This window comes from Chiloscyllium punctatum, unplaced genomic scaffold, assembly GCF_047496795.1.
Source record: "Chiloscyllium punctatum isolate Juve2018m unplaced genomic scaffold, sChiPun1.3 scaffold_239, whole genome shotgun sequence".
NCBI lineage: Eukaryota > Metazoa > Chordata > Chondrichthyes > Orectolobiformes > Hemiscylliidae > Chiloscyllium > Chiloscyllium punctatum.
This window is the reverse complement of record NW_027309973.1, coordinates 344,269-370,532: the sequence shown is the minus strand read 5'-3', so window position 1 is coordinate 370,532 and position 26,264 is coordinate 344,269. Positions and strand designations below refer to the sequence as shown.

At 52.7% G+C, this 26,264-nt stretch overlaps 1 long non-coding RNA gene across 1 annotated transcript in view; it reads right to left on the bottom strand.

Annotated features, from left to right (window-relative positions):
- Positions 1 to 521: 521 nt before the first annotated feature.
- LOC140472053 (uncharacterized) overlaps positions 522 to 26,264 on the bottom strand; it is a 120,520-nt gene continuing 94,777 nt past the window's right edge. Inside the window, exon 3 of the long non-coding RNA XR_011957354.1 lies at positions 522 to 628. This is a non-coding gene — a long non-coding RNA (uncharacterized lncRNA). The remainder of the gene's footprint in view (positions 629 to 26,264) is intronic.

The following is a 26,264-nucleotide window of genomic DNA, read 5'->3' as shown; positions in this document are numbered from 1 at the left end:
ACTGGGAGAGAATCCTTCAGGACAGCAACGTTCCCACCCTCCGTATTAGGAACTGGGAAGGAGTGACCTGTGTCTGCTCTCGAGCGATCGAGAGTGTGGGAATGTTCTAGAAACCATCTGTCCTGATGGATGTGTCTCTGTGTGTTTGGGGAGGGAGGGTTTCTTGTGGTTTATGTCACATTTTTGTCAGTAATTCCGACCTTCCCATTTGTTATTCCAGCTCCAATTATTTTAATAAATCCCTGAATACAGGGACACATTTGAAAATCTCACTGGGTCCCCGATCAAACGGGTCCCTTTGCCTCCAGGCTGATGGATAATGGGTTTGTTTTCCTTCCTCACAGTTAACGTAGTGACCATCTACGTCCTGCTTTATAAAGATTGTGGATTGTCTCCATGTGTCAGACGTTACCTGGGGGCCATGGCAGCGGCGGATCTCCTGGTCATTATCCTCGACCTGATCCTGAGACACATTCCCATTGTTTATTGGGAACAGTTTTATTTCCTGGAGTACTCCGTCCCTGTGTGTAATATCCACGCCGTCCTGCTTTATGCAGCCACTGACTGCTCTGTCTGGTTCACCGTCACTTTCACCTTTGATCGGTTTGTGGCCATTTGTTGCCAGAAGCTGAAAAGTAAATATTGCAGTGAGAAAACGGCGGCTGTGGTTCTGGGAGCAGTGACTGTGCTGAGCTGTTTAAAGAACATTTCCTGGTATTTTATGCTCGAGGCTCGGTATCGGCTGGGGAACGACCCCTGGTTTTGTGATGTAACACGCGCTGTTCTATCCTCCAGTGTCTGGGTCACAATCGAGTCCCTCCACCACATTCTAACCCCGTGTGTCCCATTTCTCCTGATTCTGCTGCTCAATGTTCTCACCGTCAGACACATTTTAGTGACCAGCAGAGCCCGCAGGAGACTCCGCGCTCACACCAATGGGGACGCTCAGTCTGACACTGAAATGAGAAACCGAAAAAAATCCATCATTTTACTGTTTGTGATCTCGGCCAATTTCATCCTGTTATGGTCAATGTTAATGCTGTATTTTATATGGAACCGGATGTGGTGGATTGGGTATTACTCTGTGTATCTCCATCCCTTTGTGCTGGAATTGGGCTTCATGCTGCAGCTCCTCAGTTGCTGCACAAACACCGCGATTTATGCCGTGACCCAGACTAAGTTCAGGCAGCAGCTGAAGGATGTGCTGAAATATCCCTTCACCCAAATCCATCCATCTACCAAATTCCCTCATTAATCACACCATCCGGGATTTTCTCATTTCAGTTCAGTGTTTCAGCGATGGAGCAGCCTGTCGCTATGGTAACAGACTGAGGGTAGAGCTGGTTTGTCCATCCTTATCCCACAGGGGGGTTACAGGGAAACATTTCAATGTTTCTCACAACTCAGGGGCCAGTGAGAAAAGGCACCATCCCACTGACTGTATCCATCACTTCCATTTATAAACAATAAAAATGTTGATTAAAGCGTGCCGAGCAGCAGAGTGACTGATGTTGTTGTGTGTCTTTGTGTTGGAGAAGCTGGGCTGGAGAGAGACAGACTCAGCCCCAAGTCCTGGTCCTCAGGGAAGGGGAGGACACCGCGCCCTGAGCTCAGGAGCTGGATTTAACTCCATCTGTCCCCCCCCCCCCCACTCCAACCTGGACTCCCCATTTCCTGTCGTGAGTGGGACAGGATTTCAGTTGTTTCATGGGGACTACCCCCTCCCCAATATCTGGATCAGAGGGAGACAGACGCGTCAGGGAGACAGATTGCATCAGAGAGGGAGGGGGGCAGGAGCAAAAGAGATTTAGTCAGAGAGAAACAGAGGGAGGTGGGGAGAAAGAGAGACTGAGGTAGGGGGATCGAGAGTGAGAGAAGTGGAGAGAGAGTGAAGGAGCGGGGTGAGACAGAGAGAGCGAGAGTCAAGGGAGAGCTAGGTTGAAGAAGAGAGAGAGAAATAGGGGAGGACATAATGAGAGAGGGGTCAGAGAGTGGGGGACAGAGAGAGAGGGACAGAGAGAGAGGGGGAACAGAGAGAGGGGCTGAGAGTGGGGGACAGAGAGAGGGGGACAGAGACTGGGGGACGGAGAGAGTGGGGGACAGTGAGTGGGCGATGGAGAGACTGGGGGAAAGAGGTGGGTCAGACTGGGGGATAGAGAGAGTGGGGACGGGGGGCGGACGGGGGTCAGAGAGGGAGGTGACAAAGAGAGGAGTGAGTGAGTGGGGGACACAGAGAGAGGGGAAAGAGAGATGAGGACAGAGAGAGGGGACAGAGAGAGGAGGACAGAGAGAGGGGGACAAAGAGAGGAGGACAGAGAGAAAGGGGGGACAAAGAGAACGGGAAAGAGAGGGGGACAGAGAGAGGCAACAGAGAGAGGGGGACAGAGAGAGGCGGATAGAGAGAGGGGGACAGAGAGAGGGGGACAGGGAGGGGGGACAGAGAGCAGGGGGGATAGCGAGAGGGAGACAGAGAATGGGGAACAGAGAGAGGGGGACAGAGAGTGGGCAACAGAGAGTGGGGAATGGAGAGAGTGGGGGACTGGGGGACGGGGGACAGAAAGAGGGACAGAGTGAGAGAGGGATATAGAGGGGGGGACAGAGAGACTGGGGAGACAGAAAGAGGGGGGTACATAGAGAGGGCGGGGAACGAGAAGGCGGGACGGGTGTGGGGAACAGAGAGGGAGGTCAGAGAGGGGGGGACAGAGAGGAGAGGGGCGGAGAGGGGAGGGCCAGAGCTGGGAGGGACAGAGATGGGGGCAGAGAGAGGGGGAAACAGAGAGAGTGGGGACAGGGAGAAGGGGGACAGAGAGTGAAGGGGACAGAGAAACCGGGGTACAGAGAGAGGGGGCCACATAGAGGGGGGCAGAGAGAGGGGTAAAGAGAGACGGGGAGAGAGGGGGCGGACTGAGAGTGGGGGGACAGAGAGAAGGGGGACAGAGAGAAGGGGGACAGAAAGAGAGGGGGACCGAGAGAGGGGGACAGATAGCGGGAGATACAGAGAGGGGGAGGACAGAGATAGAGAGGGGGACTGAGAGTGGGACAGAGAGGGGGGAACAGAGAGAGGGCTGGGACCGAGAAGGGGGGGACAGAGAGGGGGGCTGAGAGAGGGGGACAGAGAGAAGGGAGGATAGAGAGAGGGGGACAGAGAGAGAGGAGGACAGTGAAAGAGGGAGGACAGCGAGAGGTGGTACAGAGAGAGGGGGACAGAGAGAGGGGGAACAGAGGGGGGTACAGGGAGAAGGGGAGACAGAGAGGGGAGCAGAGAGAGTGGGGACAGAAAGAGAGGGGAGACAGAGCGACGGGGGTGCAGTAGAGGGGGGACAGGGGAACGGAGAGAGGTGGGACAGAGAGAGGGGAAAATAGAGAAGGGGACAGAGGCCGCGGACTGAGAGCGGAGGGACAGAGAGAAGGAGGGGCAGAGAGAGAGGGGACCGAGAGAGGGGGACAGAGAGGGGGCGGTCAGAGTGAGAGAGGGAGTCAGAGAGAGAGGGGGACAGGGAGAGAGGGGGGGGCAAGAGAGTGGGGACAAGAGAGTGGGTGGAGAGAGAGGGTTGAGTGATAGGGGAGAGAGAGGAGGTAGTGAGAGGGGGAAGAGAGAGAGGGGGACAGAGAAAGGGGTACAGAGAGAGGGTGGACAGAGAGATGGGGACAGAGGGAGAGGGAGGGACAGAGTGAGAGGGTGACAGAGAGATTGGGGACAGAGTGAAGGGTGACAGAGCGGGGGGACAGAGAGAGAGTGGGGACAGAGAGAGGGGGGATATTGAGAGAGGGGGACAGGGAGATGGGGGCGAAGAGAGAGGGGGACAGAAAGAGGGGGGCAGAGATAGCGGGGGAAAGAAATAGTAGGTAAGAGAGACGGGGACAGAGGGGACGGACAGAGAGAGTGGGGACAGAGTGAGGTGGGACAGAGAGAGGGGGGACAGAGAGGGAGGGAACAGAGAGAGAGGGGGACAAGAGAGTGGGGGGAGCGAGGTAGGGGGCAGATGGGGAGAGAGAGGGGTGTATTGAGAGGGGTCAGACAGTGGGAGACAGAGAGAGGGGGACAGAGAGAGGGGGGACAGAGAGAGTGGGACACAGAGAGGGGGAACAGAGAGAGGGGGACAGAGGGTGGGGGACAGAGTGTGGGTCACAGAGAGAGGGGGACAGAGAGATGGGTCAGAGAGGGGGGGACAGAGAGAGGGGGACAAAGAGACGGGGAACAGAGAGAGGGGCCAGAGAGTGGGGGACAGAGAGAGGGGGACAGAGAGTGAGGGCAGAGAGAGGGGGGACATAGAGTGGGGGACAGAGAGAGGGGGACAGAGAGTGGGGGATGGAGAGAGTGGGGGACAGAGGGGGGACGAGGGAGAGAGTGGGGGACAGAGGGGGCAACGGGTAGACAGAGAGGGAGGTGACAGAGAGAGGAGGGAGTGAGAGGGGGACACAGAGACGGTGGGACAGAGAGAGCGTGGGGACAGAGAGGGGGACAGAGAGAAAGGTGGACAGAGATAGAGGGACAGAGAGAGGGGGTACAGAGAGAGGGGGACAGAGAGAGGTGGACAGAGATAGGGGGACAGAGAGAGAGGGGGTACAGAGAGAGGGGGACAAAGAGCGGGGGACAGAGAGAGAGGGGACAGAGAGAACGGGTGAGAGAGGGGAGACAGAGAGCAGGGGGATAGAGAGAGGGAGACAGAGAGTGGGGGACAGAGAGTAGGGGATGAAGAGAGTGGGGGACAGAGGGGGCACGGGGTACAGAGAGAGTTGTGATAGAGAGAGGACGGAGGGAGAGGGGGACACAGAGACAGGGGGACAGAGAGAGGTGGGACAGAGAAAGGGGCACAGAGAGGGAGACAGAGAGAGAGGGGGACAGAGAGAGAGGGATAGAGGGGGGGGACAGAGAGAGTGAGGGGACAGAGAGAGGGGGTACATAGAGAGGGCTGCGACCGAGAAAGCGGGAAGGGGTATCCAGAGAGGGGGGTCAGAGAGAGGGGTGACAGAGAGAGTGTGACAGAGAGGGGAGAGACGGAGATGGGGGACAGATATAGGGGCAGAGGGAGGGGGAACAGAGAGAATGGGGACAGGGAGAAGGGGGGCAGAGAGAGAGGGGTGGACGGAGAGATAGGGACAGAGGGAGAGGAGGATACAGAGTGAGAGGGTTGGACAGAGAGAATGGGAACAGAGAGGAGTGTGACAGAGGGAGGGGGGACAGAGAGGGGGGACAGAGAAGGGAGGGATGGAGAGGGGCACAGAGAGAAGGCGAACAGAGAGAGGGGGACAGAGAGAGAGGAGGACAGAGACAGAGGGGACGGAGGGGGGAGCAGAGAGAGAGGTGACGGAGGGGGGAGCAGAGAGAGAGGGGACGGAGGGGGGAGCAGAGAGAGAGGGACATAGAAGGGGGACAGAGAGGGGGGATAGAGAGAGGGGGGACAGAGAGAGGGGGCAGAGAAGGGAGAGACGGAGAGGGGGACAGAGAGAGGTGGGTCAGAGAGGGGAGGGATGGAGAGGGGGACAGAGAGAGAGGGTGAACAGAGAGAGAATTCAAAAGTTCAGAAAGTTCTCCCTCAGTACCTCAGATGGTGCTAAATCAGCACCTCAGACAGTGCCTCCTCAACACCTCAGAAAGTGCTCCCTCAATTCGTCAGAAAGTGCTCCCTCAGTACGTCTGAAACTGCTCCCTCAATACCTCAGAAATTACTCGCTCAATACCTCAGAAAGTGCCCCATCAATACATCAGCTCGTGCACACTCAGTACCTCATACAGTGCTTCCTCAATAGCTCAGATAGTGCTTCCTCAACACCTCAAATAGTGCTCCCTCAGTACCTCAGAACGCGCTCCCTCAGTACCTCAAATAGTGGGCTCCCTCAGTACTCACATGGTGCTTCCTCGTTACCTCAGATAGTACTCCCTCAATACCTCAGAAAGTGCTCCCTCAATACCTCAGATAGTGCACGCTCAGTACCTCAGACAGTGCTTCCTCAGTACCTCAGACAGTGGTCCCTCAATACCTCAGAAATTACTCGCTCAATACCTCAGAAAGTGCCCCATCAATACATCAATACCAAGGGGACATAAATTTAAGGTGAAGGGTAGAAGGTATAGGGGAGATGTCAGGGGTGGGTTCTTTACCCAGAGAGTGGTGGGGGCATGGAATGCGCTCCCCGTGGGAGTGGTAGAGTCAGAATCATTGGCGACCTTTAAGCAGCATTTGGATAGGTACATGGATGGCTGCTTAATCTAGGTTAGAGGTTCGGCACAACATCGTGGGCCGAAGGGCCCATTCTGTGCTGTATTGTTCAATGTTCTATGTTATATGTAGGAGGGAGGGTGGGTCTCTATATTTTGCCTCCACAGTGCTTCCTCAATACCGCAGAAACTACTCGCTCAATTCCTCAGATAATGCACACTCAGGACCACAGAAAGTGCTCTCTCAAACCTCAGAAAGTGCTCCCTCAGTACCTCAGGTAGTGCTTCCTTAATACCTCAGAAAGTGCTCCCTCAGTACCTCAGAGAGTTCTTCCTCAGTACATCAGATAGTGCTTCCTCAAATCCTCAGAAATTGCTCCATCAATACCTCAATAGTGCTTCCTCAATACCTCAGAAAGTGCACCCTTAATATCTCAGAAAGTGCTCCATCAGTAGCTCAGAAAGTGCTCCCTCAGTACCTCAGAATGTGCCCCCTCATTACCTCAGATAGTGCTTCTGTGAAGGGAGGGGGAGAAAGAGACAGAGAGAAAGTTCACTTTTCAATCCAGTGATTTCTGCGCGAAAGTTCCTTCAGAACAGACCGTTTTGAGGAAGAGTCACTTGAAATGGGAATTGTTCCTCTCTCTCTTCACCGTTGCTACCTGCTGAATTGTGCTGAATTTCCCCACCATCTGTTTACTTGAGAACTTGATCTTATTCAAGTGTCACTGAGTAATTCAGTCTGTGTTCAATGCCCTGAGGCTGCTACTGTTGCAAGTTGACAAACAGGTTTAAGGCTGTGGTAAAATCAATGACTGCAGATGCTGGAAACCAGATTCTGGATTAGTGGTGCTGGAAGAGCACAGCAGGTGTGCAGGTTTAAGGCTGTGTAAGGTATTGTATTCGGAGTGCTTGATACATGGGAGAACAGATACAGAACAAAGGCACACTGAAATGTTAGGTCTGAGCTGTTCCTTCTGAACTAACACCACAAAATTACATTGATCAGGATCTTTGTGAAGTGCCTTTGTCAAGTGACCCTTCCTCAAAACGGTCTGTTCTGAAGGAACTTTCCTGCAGAAATCACTGGATTAAAAGGTAAACTTTCTCTCTGTCTCTTTCTCCCTCTCCCCTCAGAGATGCTGCCGGACATGCTTAGCTTCTTCAGCAATCTCTGTATTGATGTTTCAGGTGTCCAGCGCGTCCGTACATATTGATTTTAGTGTTGAATTCTCAAGCTTGCTCTGTTCAAGGGATTGAATCCCTCTGCTACAAGTGGGGTTCAGCTACCACAGCTAACAGGTTCATGATGCCAACATTGTTGGTTCAATCTCTATCATGTCTGAAATTACCATGAAGTCCCCAGCTTCTCATCCTCGCCCCTTACCTGAGGTGTGTGAACCACCAGGCCTCTCCCTCTGACAAGACAGCAGCTCTCGGGTCCTCCTAGTCTATATTATCTTCCCAACGTTAAAAAGGCACTCCAGTAAGAGAGCTCTTCACATGGTTCAGGTCAAACTCCTGGAGTTCCCTCCCTAACATCACTGTGGGACACCCAAGGACTGCAGCAGGAGAGTACACCCCACCCCGACCTTCCAGGCAACTATTAGAGGGTGTGGGAATTACAAGCAAGCCACATTTGAAAATAGGTTTTATAACAGGGTCACGGTGGATGGTCACTAACTCTGTTTCTTTACCTCTGTTGAAATCAGAGTAATGAAGAAGCTAAGGGTTGGTTGAAAAGGACAATGATAGCCTTTCATAGGTTGGTGTTTATTAGAGTTTGTATCGACAGTATGAATGTTTGAGCACTTATTCAAGGGCATGCAGGTAGCTGCCAGAGGAAGTGATGGGGGCTGGGATAATTGCGACATTTCAAAGGCATCACGATGAGTATGTGAATAGGAAGGGTTTAGAGGGATATCAGCCAAGTGCTAGCAAATGGAATGAAATAAGATGAGAATATCTGGTTGGTATGGACGAGTTGGACAGGAGGGACTGGTTCCATGCTCTGCATCTCTGTGACTCTGTGCCTCTGAATCATCTATTGCAGAGAGTTTCAGACAGGCCTTAGTTCGTGTTTGTCTCTCATGCTTCCTCAGAATCTGCAAACCCTATGTCTCTATATTTCCCAAGAAATAAAGAGGGTCAGTACCGAGGGAGTGCTGCACTGGCAGAGGGTCAGGACTGAGGGAGTGCCGCACTGTCAGTGGGTCAGCACTGAGGGAGTGCTGCACTGTCAGAGGATCAGTACTGAGGGAGTGCTGCACTGTCAGAGGGTCAGCACTGAGGGAGCGCTGCACTGTCCGAGGGTCATTATTGAGGGAGTGCTGCACTGTTAGAGGGACATTACTGAGGGAGTTCTGCACTGTCAGAGGGTCATTACTGAGGGAGTGCTGCATTGTCAGAGGGTCAGTACTGAGAGAGTGCTGCAATGTCAGAGTGTCAGTACTGAGGGAGTGCCACACTGTCAGAGGGTCAGCACTGAGGGAGTGCTGCACTGTCAGAGGATCAGTACTGAGGGAGTGCTGCACTGTCAGAGGGTCAGCACTGAGGGAGCGCTGCACTGTCCGAGGGTCATTATTGAGGGAGTGCTGCACTGTTAGAGGGTCATCACTGAGGGAGTTCTGCACTGTCAGAGGGTCATTACTGAGGGAGTGCTGCATTGTCAGAGGGTCAGTACTGAGAGAGTGCTGCAATGTCAGAGTGTCAGTACTGAGGGAGTGCCACACTGTCAGAGGGTCAGTACTGAGGGAGTGCTGCAATGTCAGAGTGTCAGTACTGAGGGAGTGCCACTCTGTCAGAGGGTCATTACAGAGGTAGTGCTGCACCGTCCGAGGGTCACGACTGAGGGAGCGCTGCACTATCCGAGGGTCATTACTGAGGGAGTGTTGCACTGTCAGAGTGTCATTACTGAGGGAGTGCCACACTGTCAGAGGGTCAGTACTGAGGGAGTGCTGCACTGTCAGAGTGTCAGTCCTGAGGGAGTGCCACACTGTCAGAGTGTCAGTCCTGAGGGAGTGCCACACTGTCAGAGGGTCATTACAGAGGGAGGGCCGCACTGTCAGAGGGTCATTACAGAGGGAGTGCTGCACTGTTTGAGGGTCAGTACTGAGGGTTCACCACACTGTCAGAGTGTCAGTACTGAGGGAGGGCCACACTGTCAGAGGGTCAGTACTGAGGGAGTGCTGCACTGTCAGAGGATCAAATTGAGGGAGTGCCACACTGTCAGAGGGTCAGTACTAAGGGAGTACCACACTGTCAGAGGGTCAGTACTGAGGGTGTGCCACACTGTCAGAGTGTCAGTACTGAGGGAGTGCCACACTGTCAGAGTGTCAGGACTGAGGGAATGATTCACTGTCAGAGGGTCAGTACTGAGGGAATGCAACACTGTGAGAGGGTCACTACTGAGGGTGTGCCTCACTGTCAGATGGTCAGTACTGAGGGAGTGCTGTACCGACAGAGGGTCAGTACTGAGGGAGTGCTCCACTGTCAGAGGGGTCAGTACTGAGGGAGTGCCACACTGTCAGAGGGTCAGTACTGAGGGAGTGCCACACTGTCAGAGGGGCATTACTGAGGGAGTGCTGCGCAGTCAGAGGGTCAGTACTGAGGGAGTGCTGCACTGTCAGAGGGGTCAGTACTGAGGGAGTGCCACACTGTCAGAGGGGCATTACTGAGGGAGTGCTGCACCGTCACAGGGTCAGTAACGAGGGAGTGTCACACTGTCAGACGGTCAGCACTGAGGGAATGCCACACTGTCAGAGTTTCAGTACTGAGGGAGTGCTTCACTGTCAGAGGGTCAGTACTGAGGGAGTGCCACACTGTCAGATGGTCAGTACTGAGGGAGTGCCACACTGACAGAGGGTCAGTACTGAGGGAGTGCCGCACTGTCAGAATGTCAGGACTGAGGGAGTGCTTTACTGTCAGAGTGTCAGTACTGAGGGAGTGATGCACTGTCAGAGGGTCTGTAATGAGGGAGTGCTGCAATGTCAGAGGGTCAGTACAGAGTAAGTGCTGCACTGTCAGAGTGTCAGTACTGAGGGAGTGCCACACTGTCAGAGGGTCAGTATTGAGGGAGTGCTGCACTGTCAGAGGGTCAGCACTGAGGGAGCGCTGCACTGTCAGATGGTCAGTACTGAGGGAGTGCTGTACCGACAGAGGGTCAGTACTGAGGGAGTGCTCCACTGTCAGAGGGTCTGTAATGAGGGAGTGCTGCAATGTCAGAGGGTCAGTACAGAGTAAGTGCTGCACTGTCAGAGTGTCAGGACTGAGGGAATGATTCACTGTCAGAGGGTCAGTACTGAGGGAATGCAACACTGTGAGAGGGTCACTACTGAGGGTGTGCCTCACTGTCAGATGGTCAGTACTGAGGGAGTGCTGTACCGACAGAGGGTCAGTACTGAGGGAGTGCTCCACTGTCAGAGGGGTCAGTACTGAGGGAGTGCCACACTGTCAGAGGGTCAGTACTGAGGGAGTGCCACACTGTCAGAGGGGCATTACTGAGGGAGTGCTGCGCAGTCAGAGGGTCAGTACTGAGGGAGTGCTGCACTGTCAGAGGGGTCAGTACTGAGGGAGTGCCACACTGTCAGAGGGGCATTACTGAGGGAGTGCTGCACCGTCAGAGGGTCAGTAACGAGGGAGTGTCACACTGTCAGACGGTCAGCACTGAGGGAATGCCACACTGTCAGAGTTTCAGTACTGAGGGAGTGCTTCACTGTCAGAGGGTCAGTACTGAGGGAGTGCCACACTGTCAGATGGTCAGTACTGAGGGAGTGCCACACTGACAGAGGGTCAGTACTGAGGGAGTGCCGCACTGTCAGAGTGTCAGGACTGAGGGAGTGCTTTACTGTCAGAGTGTCAGTACTGAGGGAGTGATGCACTGTCAGAGGGTCAGCACTGAGGGAGCGCTGCACTGTCCGAGGGTCATTATTGAGGGAGTGCTGCACTGTTAGAGGGTCATCACTGAGGGAGTTCTGCACTGTCAGAGGGTCATTACTGAGGGAGTGCTGCATTGTCAGAGGGTCAGTACTGAGAGAGTGCTGCAATGTCAGAGTGTCAGTACTGAGGGAGTGCTTCACTGTCAGAGGGTCAGTACTGAGGGAGTGCCACACTGTCAGATGGTCAGTACTGAGGGAGTGCCACACTGACAGAGGGTCAGTACTGAGGGAGTGCCGCACTGTCAGAGTGTCAGGACTGAGGGAGTGCTTTACTGTCAGAGTGTCAGTACTGAGGGAGTGATGCACTGTCAGAGGGTCTGTAATGAGGGAGTGCTGCAATGTCAGAGGGTCAGTACAGAGTAAGTGCTGCACTGTCAGAGTGTCAGTACTGAGGGAGTGCCACACTGTCAGAGGGTCAGTATTGAGGGAGTGCTGCACTGTCAGAGGGTCAGCACTGAGGGAGCGCTGCACTGTCAGATGGTCAGTACTGAGGGAGTGCTGTACCGACAGAGGGTCAGTACTGAGGGAGTGCTCCACTGTCAGAGGGTCTGTAATGAGGGAGTGCTGCAATGTCAGAGGGTCAGTACAGAGTAAGTGCTGCACTGTCAGAGTGTCAGGACTGAGGGAATGATTCACTGTCAGAGGGTCAGTACTGAGGGAATGCAACACTGTGAGAGGGTCACTACTGAGGGTGTGCCTCACTGTCAGATGGTCAGTACTGAGGGAGTGCTGTACCGACAGAGGGTCAGTACTGAGGGAGTGCTCCACTGTCAGAGGGGTCAGTACTGAGGGAGTGCCACACTGTCAGAGGGTCAGTACTGAGGGAGTGCCACACTGTCAGAGGGGCATTACTGAGGGAGTGCTGCGCAGTCAGAGGGTCAGTACTGAGGGAGTGCTGCACTGTCAGAGGGGTCAGTACTGAGGGAGTGCCACACTGTCAGAGGGGCATTACTGAGGGAGTGCTGCACCGTCAGAGGGTCAGTAACGAGGGAGTGTCACACTGTCAGACGGTCAGCACTGAGGGAATGCCACACTGTCAGAGTTTCAGTACTGAGGGAGTGCTTCACTGTCAGAGGGTCAGTACTGAGGGAGTGCCACACTGTCAGATGGTCAGTACTGAGGGAGTGCCACACTGACAGAGGGTCAGTACTGAGGGAGTGCCGCACTGTCAGAGTGTCAGGACTGAGGGAGTGCTTTACTGTCAGAGTGTCAGTACTGAGGGAGTGATGCACTGTCAGAGGGTCTGTAATGAGGGAGTGCTGCAATGTCAGAGGGTCAGTACAGAGTAAGTGCTGCACTGTCAGAGTGTCAGTACTGAGGGAGTGCCACACTGTCAGAGGGTCAGTATTGAGGGAGTGCTGCACTGTCAGAGAGTCAGTGCAGAGGGAGTGCTGCACTGTCAGAGGGGTCAGTACTGAGGGAGAGCTGCACTGTCAGAGGGTCAGTGCAGAGGGAGTGCTGCACTGTCAGAGGGGTAAGTACAGAGGGAGTGCTGCACTGTCAGAGGGGTCAGTATTGAGGGAGTGCTGCACTGTCAGAGGGTCAGTGCAGAGGGAGTGCTGCACTGTCAGAGGGGTCAGTACTGAGGGAGTGCTGCACTGTCAGAGGGTCAGTGCAGCGGAAGTGCTGCACTGTCAGAGGGGTCAGTACTGAGGGAGTGCTGCACTGTCAGAGGGTCAGTACTGAGCGAGTGCTGCACTGTCAGAGGGTCAGTACTGATGGAGAGCCGCACTGTCAGAGGGTCTGTACTGAGGGAGTGCTGCGCTGTCAGTTGGTCAGTACTGCGGGAGTGCTGCACTGTCAGAATGTCAGTACTGAGGGATTGCTGCACAGTCAGAGGGTCAGTACTGATGGAGTGCCACACTGTCAGAGGGGTCAGCACTGCGGGAGTGCTGCACTGTCAGAATGTCAGTACTGAGGGAGTGCTGCACTGTCAGAGGGTCAGTACTGAGGGAGCGCTGCACTGTCAGAGGGTCAGTACTGAGGGAGTGCTGCACTGTCAGAGGGGTCAGTACTGAGGGAGTGCCACACTGTCAGAGGGTCAGTACTGAGATAGTGTTGCTCTGTCAGAGGGGTCATTACTGAGCGAGTGCCACACTGTCAGAGCATCAGTACTAAGGGATTGTCACACTGTCAGAGGGTCAGTACTGAGGGAGCGCTACACTTCCAAACAGTTAGTGCTGAGAGAGTGCTACAGTGGAAAAGGGTCAGTAGAGAGAGAGTGCTGCACTCTCAGCGGTTCAGTACTGAGGGAGAGTCACACTGTCAGGGGGTCAACACTGAGGGAGTGTCACACTGTCGGAGGTTCAGTGCTGAGGGAGTGCTGCATTGCCAGAGGGTCAGTACTGAGGGAGTGCCACACTGTCAGAGGGGTCAGCGCTGAGGGAGTGCTGCAATGTCAGAGTATCAGCACTGGGGGAGTGTCACAGTGTCAGATGGTCAGTACAGACGGAGTGCTACACTCCCAAAGGGTCAGTACAGAGGGAGTGCAACACTGTCAGAGGGTCAGTGCTGAGGGAGTGCAACACTGTCAGAGGGTCAGTACTGAGGGAGTGCTGCACTGTCAGAGGGTCAGCACTGAGGGAGTGCTGCACTGTCAGAGGGTCAGTACTGAGGGAGTGCTGCAATGTCAGAGGGTCAGCACTGAGGATGTGCCGCAATGTTAGAGGGTCAGTACTGAGGGGGTGCTGCACTGTAAGAGGGGTCAGTGCTGAGAGAGTGCTGGACTGTCAGAGGGTCAGTACTGACTGAGTGTGGCACTGTCAGAGGGTCAGTACTGAGAGAGTGCTACAATAAAAAAGGATAAGTACTGAAGGAATGCTGCACTGCTCAACGGTCTATCCTGAGGTAGTGCTGCAATGTAACAGGGTCAGCACTGAGGGAGTGCCACACTGTCAGAGGGTCAGTACTGAGATAGTGTTGCTCTTTCAGAGGGGTCATTACTGTGTGAGTGCCACACTGTCGGAGCATCAGTACTAAGGGATTGTCAAACTGTCAGAGGGTCAGTACTGAGGGAGCGCTACACTTCCAAACAGTCAGTGCTGAGTGAGTGCAACACTGCAAAAGGGTCAGTACAGAGAGAGTGCTGCACTGTCAGGGGGTCAACACTGAGGGAATGCCACACTGTCAGAGGTTCAGTGCTGAGGGAGTGCTGCACTGCCAGAGTGTCAGTACTGAGGGAGTGCCACACTATCAGAGGGGTCAGCGCTCAGGGAGTGCTGCACTGTCAGATGGTCAGTACAGACGGAGTGCTGCACTGCCAGAGTGTCAGTACTGAGGGAGTGCCACACTATCAGAGGGGTCAGCGCTCAGGGAGTGCTGCACTGTCAGATGGTCAGTACAGACGGAGTGCTGCAATGTCAGAGGGTCAATACTTAGGGAGTGTCACACTATCAGAGGGTCAGCACTGAGGGAGTGTCCCACTGTCAGTGGGTCAGTGCTGAGGGAGTGCTATCGTGCCAAAGGGTCAGTACAGAGGGAGTGCAACACTGTTAGAGGGTCAGCACTGAGGGAGTGCTGCAATGTCAGAGGGTCAGCACTGAGGGAGTGCTGCATTGTCAGAGGGTCAGTACTGAGCGAGTGCTACACTGCCAGAAGGCCAGTAATGAGGGAGTGCTACACTGCTGGAGGTTCAGTAATGAGGGAGTGCTACACTGTCAGAGGGTCAGTACTGAGGGAGTGCTGCACTGTCAGAGGGTCAGTACTGAGGGCGTGCTGCACTGTCCGAGGTTTAGAACAGACGGAGTGCTGCAATGTCCGAGGGTCAGTACTTAGGAAGTTTCACACTATCAGAGGGTCAGCACTGAGGGAGTGTCACACTGTCAGTGGGTCAGTGCTGAGGGAGTGCTACACTGCCAAAGGGTCAGTACAGAGGGAGTGCAACACTGTCAGAGGATCAGTGCTGAGGGAGTGCTGCACTGTCAGAGGGTCAGTACTGAGGGAGTGCTGCACTGTTAGAGTGTCAGCACTGCGGGAGTGCCTCAGTGTCAGAGTGACAGTATTGAGGGAGTGCTGCACTGTCAGAGGGTCAGTACTGAGGGAGTGCTGCAATGTCCGAGGGTCAGTACTTAGGAAGTTTCACACTATCAGAGGGTCAGCACTGAGGGAGTGTCACACTGTCAGTGGGTCAGTGCTGAGGGAGTGCTACACTGCCAAAGGGTCAGTACTGAGGGAGTGCTGCACTGTTAGAGTGTCAGCACTGTGGGAGTGCCTCAGTGTCAGAGGGTCAGTACTGAGGGCGTGCTGCACTGTCCGAGGGTCAGAACAGACGGAGTGCTGCAATGTCCGAGGGTCAGTACTTAGGAAGTTTCACACTATTGAGGGAGTGCTGCACTGTCAGAGTGATAGTATTGAGGGAGTGCCACACTGTGAGAGAGTCAGTACTGAGGCAGTGCTGCACTGTGAGAGTGTCAGTACTGATGGAGTGCTTCCCTGTCAGAGGGTCAGTGCTTCGGGATTGTCACACTGCCAGAGGGTGAATACTGAGCGACTGCTGCACTGTCATAGGGTCAGCACTGAGGGAGTGCTGCAATGTCAGAGGGTCAGTACTGAGGGAATGCTACACTGATAGAGGGTGAGTAATGAGGGAGTGCTACACTGCTGGAGATTCAGTAATGAGGTAGTGCTACACTGTCAGAGGGTCAGTATTGAGGGAGTGCTGCACTGTCAGAGGGGTCATTACTGAGCGAGTGCCACACTGTCAGAGCATCAGTACTAAGGGATTGTCACACTGTCAGAGGGTCAGTACTGAGGGAGCGCTACACTTCCAAACAGTTAGTGCTGAGTGAGTGCTACAGTGGAAAAGGGTCAGTAGAGAGAGAGTGCTGCACTGTCAGCGGTTCAGTACTGAGGGAGTGTCACATTGTCAGGGGGTCAACACTGAGGGAGTGTAACACTGTCGGAGGTTCAGTGCTGAGGGAGTGCTGCATTGCAAAGTGTCAGTACTGAGGGAGTGCCACACTGTCAGAGGGGTCAGCGCTGAGGGAGTGCTGCAATGTCAGAGGGTTAGTACTGAGGGAGTGCTACACTGCCAGAGGGCCAGTAATGAGTGAGTGCAACACTGTCAGAGGGTCAGTGCTGAGGGAGTGCTGCACTATCAGAGGGTCAGTACTGAGGGAGTGCTGCACTGTTAGAGTGTCAGCACTGTGGGAGTGCCTCAGTGTCAGAGGGTCAGTGCTGAGGGAGTGCTGCACTGTCAGAGGGTCAGTACTGAGGGAGTGCTGCACTGTCAGAGGGTCAGCACTGAGGGAGTGCTGCAATGTCAGAGGGTTAGTACTGAGGGAGTGCTACACTGCCAGAGGGCCAGTAATGAGGGAGTGCAACACTGTCAGAGGGTCAGTGCTGAGGGAGTGCTGCACTGTCAGGGGGTCAGTACTGAGGGAGTGCTGCAATGTCAGAGGGTCAGCACTGAGGGAGTGCTGCAATGTCAGAGGGTTAGTACTGAGGGAGTGCTACACTGCCAGAGGGCCAGTAATGAGGGAGTGCAACACTGTCAGAGGGTCAGTGCTGAGGGATTGTTGCACTGTCAGAGGGTCAGTACTGAGGGAGTGCTGCAATGTCAGAGGGTCAGCACTGAGGGAGTGCTGCAATGTCAGAGGGTTAGTACTGAGGGAGTGCTACACTGTCAGAGGGCCAGTAATGAGGGAGTGCAACACTGTCAGAGGGTCAGTGCTGAGGGAGTGCTGCACTGTCAGAGGGTCAGTACTGAGGGAGTGCTGCACTGTTAGAGTGTCAGCACTGTGGGAGTGCCTCAGTGTCAGAGTGACAGTATTGAGGGAGTGCTGCACTGTCAGAGGGTCAGTACTGAGGGAGTCCTGCACTGTCAGAGTGACAGTATTGAGGAAGTGCTGCACTGTCAGAGTGATAGTTTTGAGGGAGTGACACACTGTGTGAGAGTCAGTACTGAGGCAGTGCTGCACTGTGAGAGTGTCAGTACTGATGGAGTGCTGCCCTGTCAGAGGGTCAGTGCTTCGGGATTGTCACACTGCCAGAGGGTCAATACTGAGCGAGTGCTGCACTGTGAGAGGGTCAGCACTGAGGGAGTGCTGCAATGTCAGAGGGTCAGTACTGAGGGAGTGCTGCAATGTCAGAGGGTCAGTACTGAGGGAGTGCTACACTGCCAGAGGGTCAGTAATGAGGGAGTGCTACACTGCTGGAGATTCAGTAATCAGGGAGTGCTACACTGTCAGAGGGTCAGTATTGAGGGAGTGCTGCACAGTCAGAGGGTCAGTACTAAGAGAGTGTTGCAATGTCAGAGGGTCAGCACTGAGGGAGTGCTGCAATGTCAGAGGGTCAGTACTGAGGGAGTGCTACACTGCCAGAGGGCCAGTAATGAGGGAGTGCTACACTGCTGGAGATTCAGTAATGAGGGATTGCTGCACTGTCTGAGGGTCAGTACTGAGAGAGTGCTGCAATATAAAAGGGTAAGTTCTGAAGGAATGCTGCACTGCTAAACGGTCTGTACTGAGGGAGTGCTGCAATGTCACAGGGTCAGCACTGTGGGAGTGCCACACTGTCAGAGGGTCAGTACTGAGATAGTGTTGCTCTGTCAGAGGGGTCATTACTGAGCGAGTGCCAAACTGTCAGAGTATCAGCACTGAGGGAGTGTCACACTGTGAGAGGGTCAGCACTGAGGGAGTGCTGCACTGTCGGAGGGTCACATTGAGGGAGTGCTGCACTGTCAGAGGTTCAGTACTGAGGGAGTGCTGCAATGTCACAGGGTCAGTACTGAAGGAGTGCCACACTGTCAGAGTGACAGTATTGAGGGAGTGTTGCACTGTGAGAGAGTCAGTACTGAGGGAATGCTGCACTGTCAGAAGGTCAGTACTGAGGGAGTGTTGTAATGTCAGAGGGTCAGCACTGAGGGAGTGCTGCAATGTCAGAGGGTTAGTACTGAGGGAGTGCTACACTGCCAGAGGGCCAGTAATGAGGGAGTGCAACACTGTCAGAGGGTCAGTGCTGAGGGAGTGCTGCACTGTCAGAGGGTCAGTACTGAGGGAGTGCTGCACTGTTAGAGTGTCAGCACTGTGGGAGTGCCTCAGTGTCAGAGTGACAGTATTGAGGGAGTGCTGCACTGTCAGAGGGTCAGTACTGAGGGAGTCCTGCACTGTCAGAGTGACAGTATTGAGGAAGTGCTGCACTGTCAGAGTGATAGTTTTGAGGGAGTGACACACTGTGAGAGAGTCAGTACAGAGGCAGTGCTGCACTGTGAGAGTGTCAGTACTGATGGAGTGCTGCCCTGTCAGAGGGTCAGTGCTTCGGGATTGTCACACTGCCAGAGGGTCAATACTGAGCGAGTGCTGCACTGTGAGAGGGTCAGCACTGAGGGAGTGCTGCTATGTCAGAGGGTCAGTACTGAGGGAGTGCTGCAATGTCAGAGGGTCAGTACTGAGGGAGTGCTACACTGCCAGAGGGACAGTAATGTGGGAGTGCTACACTGCTGGAGATTCAGTAATCAGGGAGTGCTACACTGTCAGAGGGTTAGTATTGAGGGAGTGCTGCACAGTCAGAGGGTCAGTACTGAGAGAGTGTTGCAATGTCAGAGGGTCAGCACTGAGGGAGTGCTGCAATGTCAGAGGGTCAGTACTGAGGGAGTGCTACACTGCCAGAGGGCCAGTAATGAGGGAGTGCTACACTGCTGGAGATTCAGTAATGAGGGATTGCTGCACTGTCTGAGGGTCAGTACTGAGAGAGTGCTGCAATATAAAAGGGTAAGTACTGAAGGAATGCTGCACTGCTAAACGGTCTGTACTGAGGGAGTGCTGCAATGTCACAGTGTCAGCACTGTGGGAGTGCCACACTGTCAGAGGGTCAGTACTGAGATAGTGTTGCTCTGTCAGAGGGGTCATTACTGAGCGAGTGCCAAACTGTCAGAGTATCAGCACTGAGGGAGTGTCACACTGTGAGAGGGTCAGCACTGAGGGAGTGCTGCACTGTCGGAGGGTCACATTGAGGGAGTGCTGCACTGTCAGAGGTTCAGTACTGAGGGAGTGCTGCAATGTCAGAGGGTCAGTACTGAGGGAGTGTTGTAATGTCAGAGAGTCAGTACTGAGGGAGTCCCACACTGTCAGAGGAGTCAGTACTGAGGGAGTGGCACACTGTCAGAGGGTCAGTACTGAGGGAGCGCTGCAATGTCAGAGGGTCAGTACTTAGGGAGTGCAGCACTGTCAGAGGGTCATTACTGAGGGAGTGCTGGACTGTCAGGGTGTCACTTCTGAGGGAGTGCTGCCCTGTCAGGCGGTCAGTCTGAGGGAGGGATGCACTGTCAAAGGGTCATTACTGAGGAGTGCTGCACTGTCAAATGGTCAATACTGAGGGAGGGCTGCACTGTCAGGGGGTCACTACTGAAGGAGTGCTGCGCTGTCAGGGGGTCAGTACTGAGGGAGTGCTGCACTGTCAGAGGGTCATTACTGAGGGAGGCTGCACTGTCAGGGGGTCAGTACTGAAGGAGTGCTGCGCTGTCAGGGGCTCACTACTAAAGGAGTGCTGGTCTGTCAGGGGGTCAGTCTGAGGGAGTGCTGCGCTGTCAGGGGGTCAGTCTGAGGGAGTGCTGCACTGTCAGGGGGTCAGTAATGAAGGATTCCTGCAATGTCAGAAGGTCCATATGGGTGCAGCGTTGTACTGTCAGAGGGTCATTACTGAGGGAGCGCTACACTGTCAGCGCATCAGTCTGGGGGATACCTGCATTGTAAGAAGGTCAGTACTGAGTGAGTGCCACACTATCAGATGGGCTGAAAGACCTAGATTCTTCTCCGATGTCTTGTGGTCTAAGAGGAATATCCGAAATTGTTCAGTATATTTCTGCCTCTGCATCCTACATACCCTGCTCAGCAATGATTCCCACGTCCAGATTCCAGAGACTATGTTCAAACAGACCATATTTAATTGGATATTGAACCTGAAGAGGTACCACCCTCTTTTCCCAGGGATCGAGTTTTTGTTTTATGCCTCAGCTTCCGTGTGCTCATCCCAAATGAATCCCACTGCTCCACACTCAGCACAATCGTGTGTTCCTTATTTATGAGCTTCCCAATGCTAATCCACATCCAGAATGACATCCCACACTCCTCTCAATCGTATCGCAGGCTAATTGCCTGGGAGAGAGGAATGCTAAGAGGGGAAATAAAACTCTGAATGTACCTTACAGTGACATTAAGGGTGAATTGCTAATGAGAGAAACACAGTGAGATTTTGTGCATGGACCCAGAGGCTAACGTGAATGAATGCATTTTGTCAGTGCTCATTGGGACAGGGTTGATATGAAATCGTGGAGATGCTCTGTGATACAATTAAATGAATGAGCATATAGAGAGAGAGATGGTTTTGAGTGGTCTGGCCTTCTTCCAACCCAATAAATCTCCAAAGACAGTGGAAATGTATCTCACTTTACCGAATGAGGTGATGGAGGAAGTAGCAGGTACACTTGCAAACATTTTCAAATCCCGTCTGGCCACCGGAGAGGTGTCGTCGGACTGACCATGTGGTACTGTTATTCAAGAAGGAGCATGGGATATACCAGGCAGCTACAGGCCAGTCAGGCTAATATCGTGGGTGGGACGTCTGTTGGAAGCAATTTTGGGAGAGAGAATTAATCAGCATTTAAAGAGACTGGAGTTCATGAAGAACAGTCAGAATGGTTGTGTTAAGGAGGGGTCAGGTCTGACCAATGGGATTGCACTTTTTAAGGAGGTGGTCAGGTGTGTAAATAAGGGCAATACTTTCCTGTCATCTGCTTGGAGGTCAGTAAGGCTTTTATCAGGATCCATACTGGAAACTGATAGTGAACATACAAACTCAAGATCCAAGGAATTTGGCGCAGAATGCTGAGTGGCAGGAAGCAGACAGTGATGGCCCAGTTAGAAATCTCTGTCAGTTCATGTCTCACTATTGGGGTCTTACTGATGTGGTTGATAGAAAAGATTTAGATTTGAATGGTGGAGGGTTAATCATTGGGTTCATGAATGATATGAAGATTGGTTGGATGATAAATACTGAGGATGATAGCCTTAGATTACAGAAGGATGGAGATGGCCTTGTCAGATGGACCGATCAGTGGCAACGGGTGAGGTGCCTGAGGCTGGAGGGTGATTAATGATGGGCCATTATTGAAGTAAGGCTACAAGGAACAGCCATTGAACTATGGAGCTGTGAGCCTGATGGCAGTGGTGGGTAAGCTGTTGGAGGGCATTCTGAGAGACAATTCACATGCATTTGGAAAAGCAAGGATTGATTAGGGATGGTCAGCTTGGCTTTGTTTATGGAAATGATGTGTCCAACTTGATAGAGCTTTTGAAGGGATGACCAAGGAGACAGATGAGAAGGTTTCACATGGGAGACTGCTTAGTAACAGGTTAGATGACATGGCATCCAAGGAGAGAGGACAGCACAGTGTCTCAGTGGATTGATTCTAACTCCCGGTGACTGTCTGTGTGGAGTTTTCACATTCTCTCTGTATCTGTGCGGGTTCCCTCCAGGTGATTCCGTTTCATCCCACCGCCCAAAGATGCCATGGGAAATGCAGCATTACAGGGATAGAGTAGAGGATGTGAGTCTGGGTGGGATGCTGTTCAGACAGTCAGTGTGGAGCCATTGGACCGAATGGCTTGCTTCTATACTGTAGGAATTCTAAAATTAATCCAGAGAGACAAGTAATGTTCTGGGGACCTGGGCTCCAATCTTGGACAGGGGTGGATGTGGGTCCTTCCAGTCTGAAGGGGTTTAAACACAATCTGAGGGGGGAGCTGGGCTGCACCCTGAAATGTTGAGGATGTGAATGTTTTGTGGAGCTACTGTCTAAGGGGCTTTGGGGGTTAAATACAATAAAGTAACGCTTTCTTCGGTATTGAGGGAGAACATTCTGAGGTATTGAGGGAGAACTATCTGAGCTATTGAGGGAGCAATTTCTTAGGTATTTAGGGAGTACTATCTGAGGTACTGGGGGAGCACTATCTGAGGTATAGAGGGTGAACTATCTGCAATATTGAGGGAGAACTATCTGAGGTATTGAGAAAGCACTTTCTGAGGTATTGAGGGAGAATTATCTGAGGTATTGAGCGAGCACAATCTGAGGTACTGAGGGAGCGCTTTCTGAGGTACTGAGGGAGAACTATCTGGGGTATTAGAGACCACTATCTGAGGTACTGGGGGAGCACTATCCGACGTATTGAGGGAGAGCTATCTGGGGTATTCAGGGAGAACTATCTGAGGTACTGAGGGAGCACTATCTGAGGTATTGAGGGAGAACTATCTGGGGTATTAGGGACCACTATCTGAGGTACTGGGGGAGCACTATCTGACGTATTGAGGGAGAACTATCTGGGGTATTCAAGGAGAACTATCTGAGGTATTGAGGGAGCACTTTCTGAGGTATTGAGGGAGCAATATCTGAGGTACTGAGGGAAATATATCTGAGGTATTGAGGGAGCACTTCCTGAAGTATTGAGGGAGAACTATCTGAGGTAATGAGGGAGCACTATCTGAGGTAATGAGGGAGCACTGTCTGAGGTACTGAGCGAGCACTATCTGAGGCATTGAGGGAGCACTATCTGACGTATTGAGGTAAGACTATCTGGGTTATTCAGGGAGCACTATCTGAGGTACTGAGGGAGCACTATCTCGTGGTACAGAATGCAGAGGATAGAAAGGTACAGATGTAATTCCCTGATCATTTCCTCAGGGTCCCCGAGACACTCTGGTGTTGTAATTTGAAATGGAAGCCACTCCCCATTTCAGAAGATTCAGATCATTTTAAACAATCCGTGAAAGATAACAGCAGCATGTGTCTGAAACATGGTTTGGGGGAAAACGTTCCTCAATCTATTGTTACTTGTTGCTTGGAGACGTTTTAGAAAAGCAGGCACCCAAACAGACTAACGCTGTCGATGCAAGAGGTGGTGTACAGGAAGATCCAACAAGTCCATCTGTAGCTGCTGTTTGTCTCCCTGGAGCAGTCATCATGTCAGATCAGGGTTCAGTCCTCAGAGAAATCATTTCTCCAGCAATACCTCAACCATGCCTTTACAGCCGTGTGTGTATGTGTGTGTGAGAGAGAGAGAGAGACAGAGAGAGAGAGAGAGAGAGACAGACTGCCCGTGTTTGTGTGTGTGAAAGAGTGGATGCATGTGCATCTCTGTGTGTCTGTATATGTGTGTGCGAGAGAGAAAGTGCATGTTCATGTGAGAGTGTGTGTGTGTATGTGTGTGTGTTTGAGGGAGTGTGTGTGTGTGTGTTTGAGGGAGTGTGCGTGTGTGTGTGTGTGTGTGTGCAATCTTATGAATATAAAATCCAGCTGCTGTTTCAGGTGAATTGGTCCTCGTGTCTCCAAAGACACAAAGGCTGCAAGAGTGAATTAACTGGGGGAAAGAGAGTGCTGTTCATTCCAGTGGGGATTCATCCAGTAAACCTTCCCCACACACTAACATCCCTCTGGCAATGCAGTGACTAGTCCTGCACACAGTGCCCCAGGTACAAACCAATGTAATGTCACCGTAGTCTTACCAGAGCATGGGACAGCTCCTCATTACAGAGTGGGGTCTGGTGGGGATTTAATCAGAGGGTCACCATGGCCCAACTGAGGGGAGAGGTTGGGAAGGAGAGTCCTTCAGGGTAACCCCAGCTGGTGTGGGAATTGAACACACGCTATTGGTTTTACTCTGCATTATAAACCAACTGTCCAGCTAACTGAGCTATCTGACTTCACTCCAGGGGCATGTCCTGTATAACCCAATCATTGCCAGCCTGCACCTCAATTAGAGCCAGGAGCAAGGCCATTCGGCCCCCACCCTTACCCAGAAGGGAGAGCACGGGAAGCTGATGAAGGAAACAAGCCCCTCCCATGTGGCCTTCTGAAGTGGAGCAAGAGGACAGGGTAGACCTGGCCTGCTGTTTACTTCCCCGAGACTGTCCTGCTCCACCTTACAGTGAGAGACTGAGGGGAATCTCGAGGAGATTTCACTTCTCACTGAGAGGCTGCAACTCCAATCCAAATCAGGCTGGTTCCCTCCGAGACTCACGGAAGGGTGCAACACTCTACAGATCAGGGCCTTGTGGAGTCATAACCTCCAGTGTGGGGGCCAAGAGCTGGGAGATAGTGTTAAGGACATAAGACCATCCGAAATAGGAACAGGAGGATACCATTCAGACCCTCGAGCCTGCTCTACTATTCAATAGGATCGTGGATCGTGAATGATTTAGCATTTGATTTGGGAGCTGAAACCCGGAGAGTACAGAGACAGAGAATCAAATTATTCTGCTATACGGAATCATCAGACAGGAGCTGGAACCAGAGAGAGTGAACACACACACACAGACACACACACACACACATTGTGGGATTCAGGCTGTCTGTGGGAATTTTACCACAAGGTGTGAGCTGTACACTGAGGAAAGACAAAGGCGCAAAATGCTAGAGAGGGGACAGCTGCACAGTCTAATCCCACCGATCTCACTGCTTCCCACTCCCATGAGAGCTCTAATGTATATTTCTATGTTCCCAGCTGTCTCTCCCACATTTTTCCTTCAATCCCTATCTCACAACATCCTTCATATCTCTGCCCTGTTGACATTTCCCTGCAGATTCCCTTCCTACAACACTCTGCCCCTTTGACACCCCATCATGTTTTTCAGGAATGCTTAATCATTCAATCTTCCACAAAACCAACACCTTGCTCATCTCTCTCTGCATCTTTCTCTCAGCTCTATGGGATCTTGCTATTCTTGTCTGTAAATCATTCTCGTTGCATCACAGCAGCCCCCCTCACCACTCCATTCTCTCAGCTCTATCTCTCTGCTGCTGCAACTCCTTTCTCTCTCTCTGTCCTATATCTCTCCCTGGGTTTTCTCTCTTGCTGTCTATCTGACCTTCACTCCCTGTCTTTGCCTCCCCTTTTTCCCCTTGTATCTTTCTGACATTGTATGTCTCTTCCTGGCGTTTTCCTCTTTCTCTCTCACTTTCTGTCCCTCCCTCTGCCTGCCCGTCTTTCTCTTGTTCTCTCCCTCCCTCTCACTGTCTGTCTACCCAGCTCTCTATCTCTCTTGTAGTTTCTCTCCCTCTGTCTCCCTAGACCCCTGTCCCAGTGACTGGGGAAGGGACATTGGGAAGAGTTGGTCTCTGTGGCGCTGGATGCTGTATAGTTAATGCGGGGGGACCAAACTTTTCCTGGTCTCTCCCGAATGTTACCCCGACTATGGGGAGGGGGTTAGTGTAAGGGACATAAAAGTACTTTTCTCATTGAGTCTGAAATGAAGAAAAAGAGAAGGGGAGGGTGACAAAAAGAGAAAGAGAGACATGGAGAGAGTGGGGATGGAGAAAGTGGGGAAAGAGAGAGAGATGGGCAGTGAGAAACAGGGAGAGGAAGAAGGAAACATATGGAGGGAGAAGGACAGTGTGTGTGGCTGGGGAATGGTTGCAGAGTGGGATCTTTCTGTGCATGACAGCAGTCAGTCAAAAGGTCTGCACCATGTCCTCCAGCCCAGGAGCTGTGGGTCTACATGGGAAGGGGGAGATTGGGAGACAAGGGGGGAGTGGGACACCCAGAGATGGTGGACTGTTTGATGGGGTTTTGGAGATGGTAGAGAAAGGAGGGGCTGCTGTGAGAGACAGAGAGATTGAGGGAGGGATAGCATGAGACGCAAAGTCTGAGACAGGATGGAGAAGAGGTGTTCAAAGTTTGTGAGAAGATTTGTAGCTCGGGTGCTCATTGTTGTGGTTCTGTTCGCCGAGCTGGGAATTTGTGTTGCAGACGTTTCGTCCCCTGTCTCGGTGACATCCTCATTGCTTGGGAGCCTCCTGTGTAGCGCTTCTGTGTTGGTTCCTCCGGCATTTGTAGTGGTTTGTCTCTACCGCTTCCGGTTGTTAGTTCCAGCTGTCCGCTGCAATGGCTGGTGTATTGAGTCCAGGTTGGTGTGTTTAACAAACACATCGGCCTGGACCCAACATATCAGCCACTGCAGCAGACAGCTGGAACTAACAACCGGAAGCGGTAGAGACAGGCCACTATAAATGCCGGAGGAAACATCACAGAAGCGCTTCACAGGAGGATCCCAAGCACTGAGGATATCACCGAGACAAGGGACGAAACGTCTGTAACACAATTCCCAGCACGGCGAACAGAACCACAACACGGAGAAGGGGTCTCCACAAAAAGGATAGTCAGTGAGGCCATTCAGGG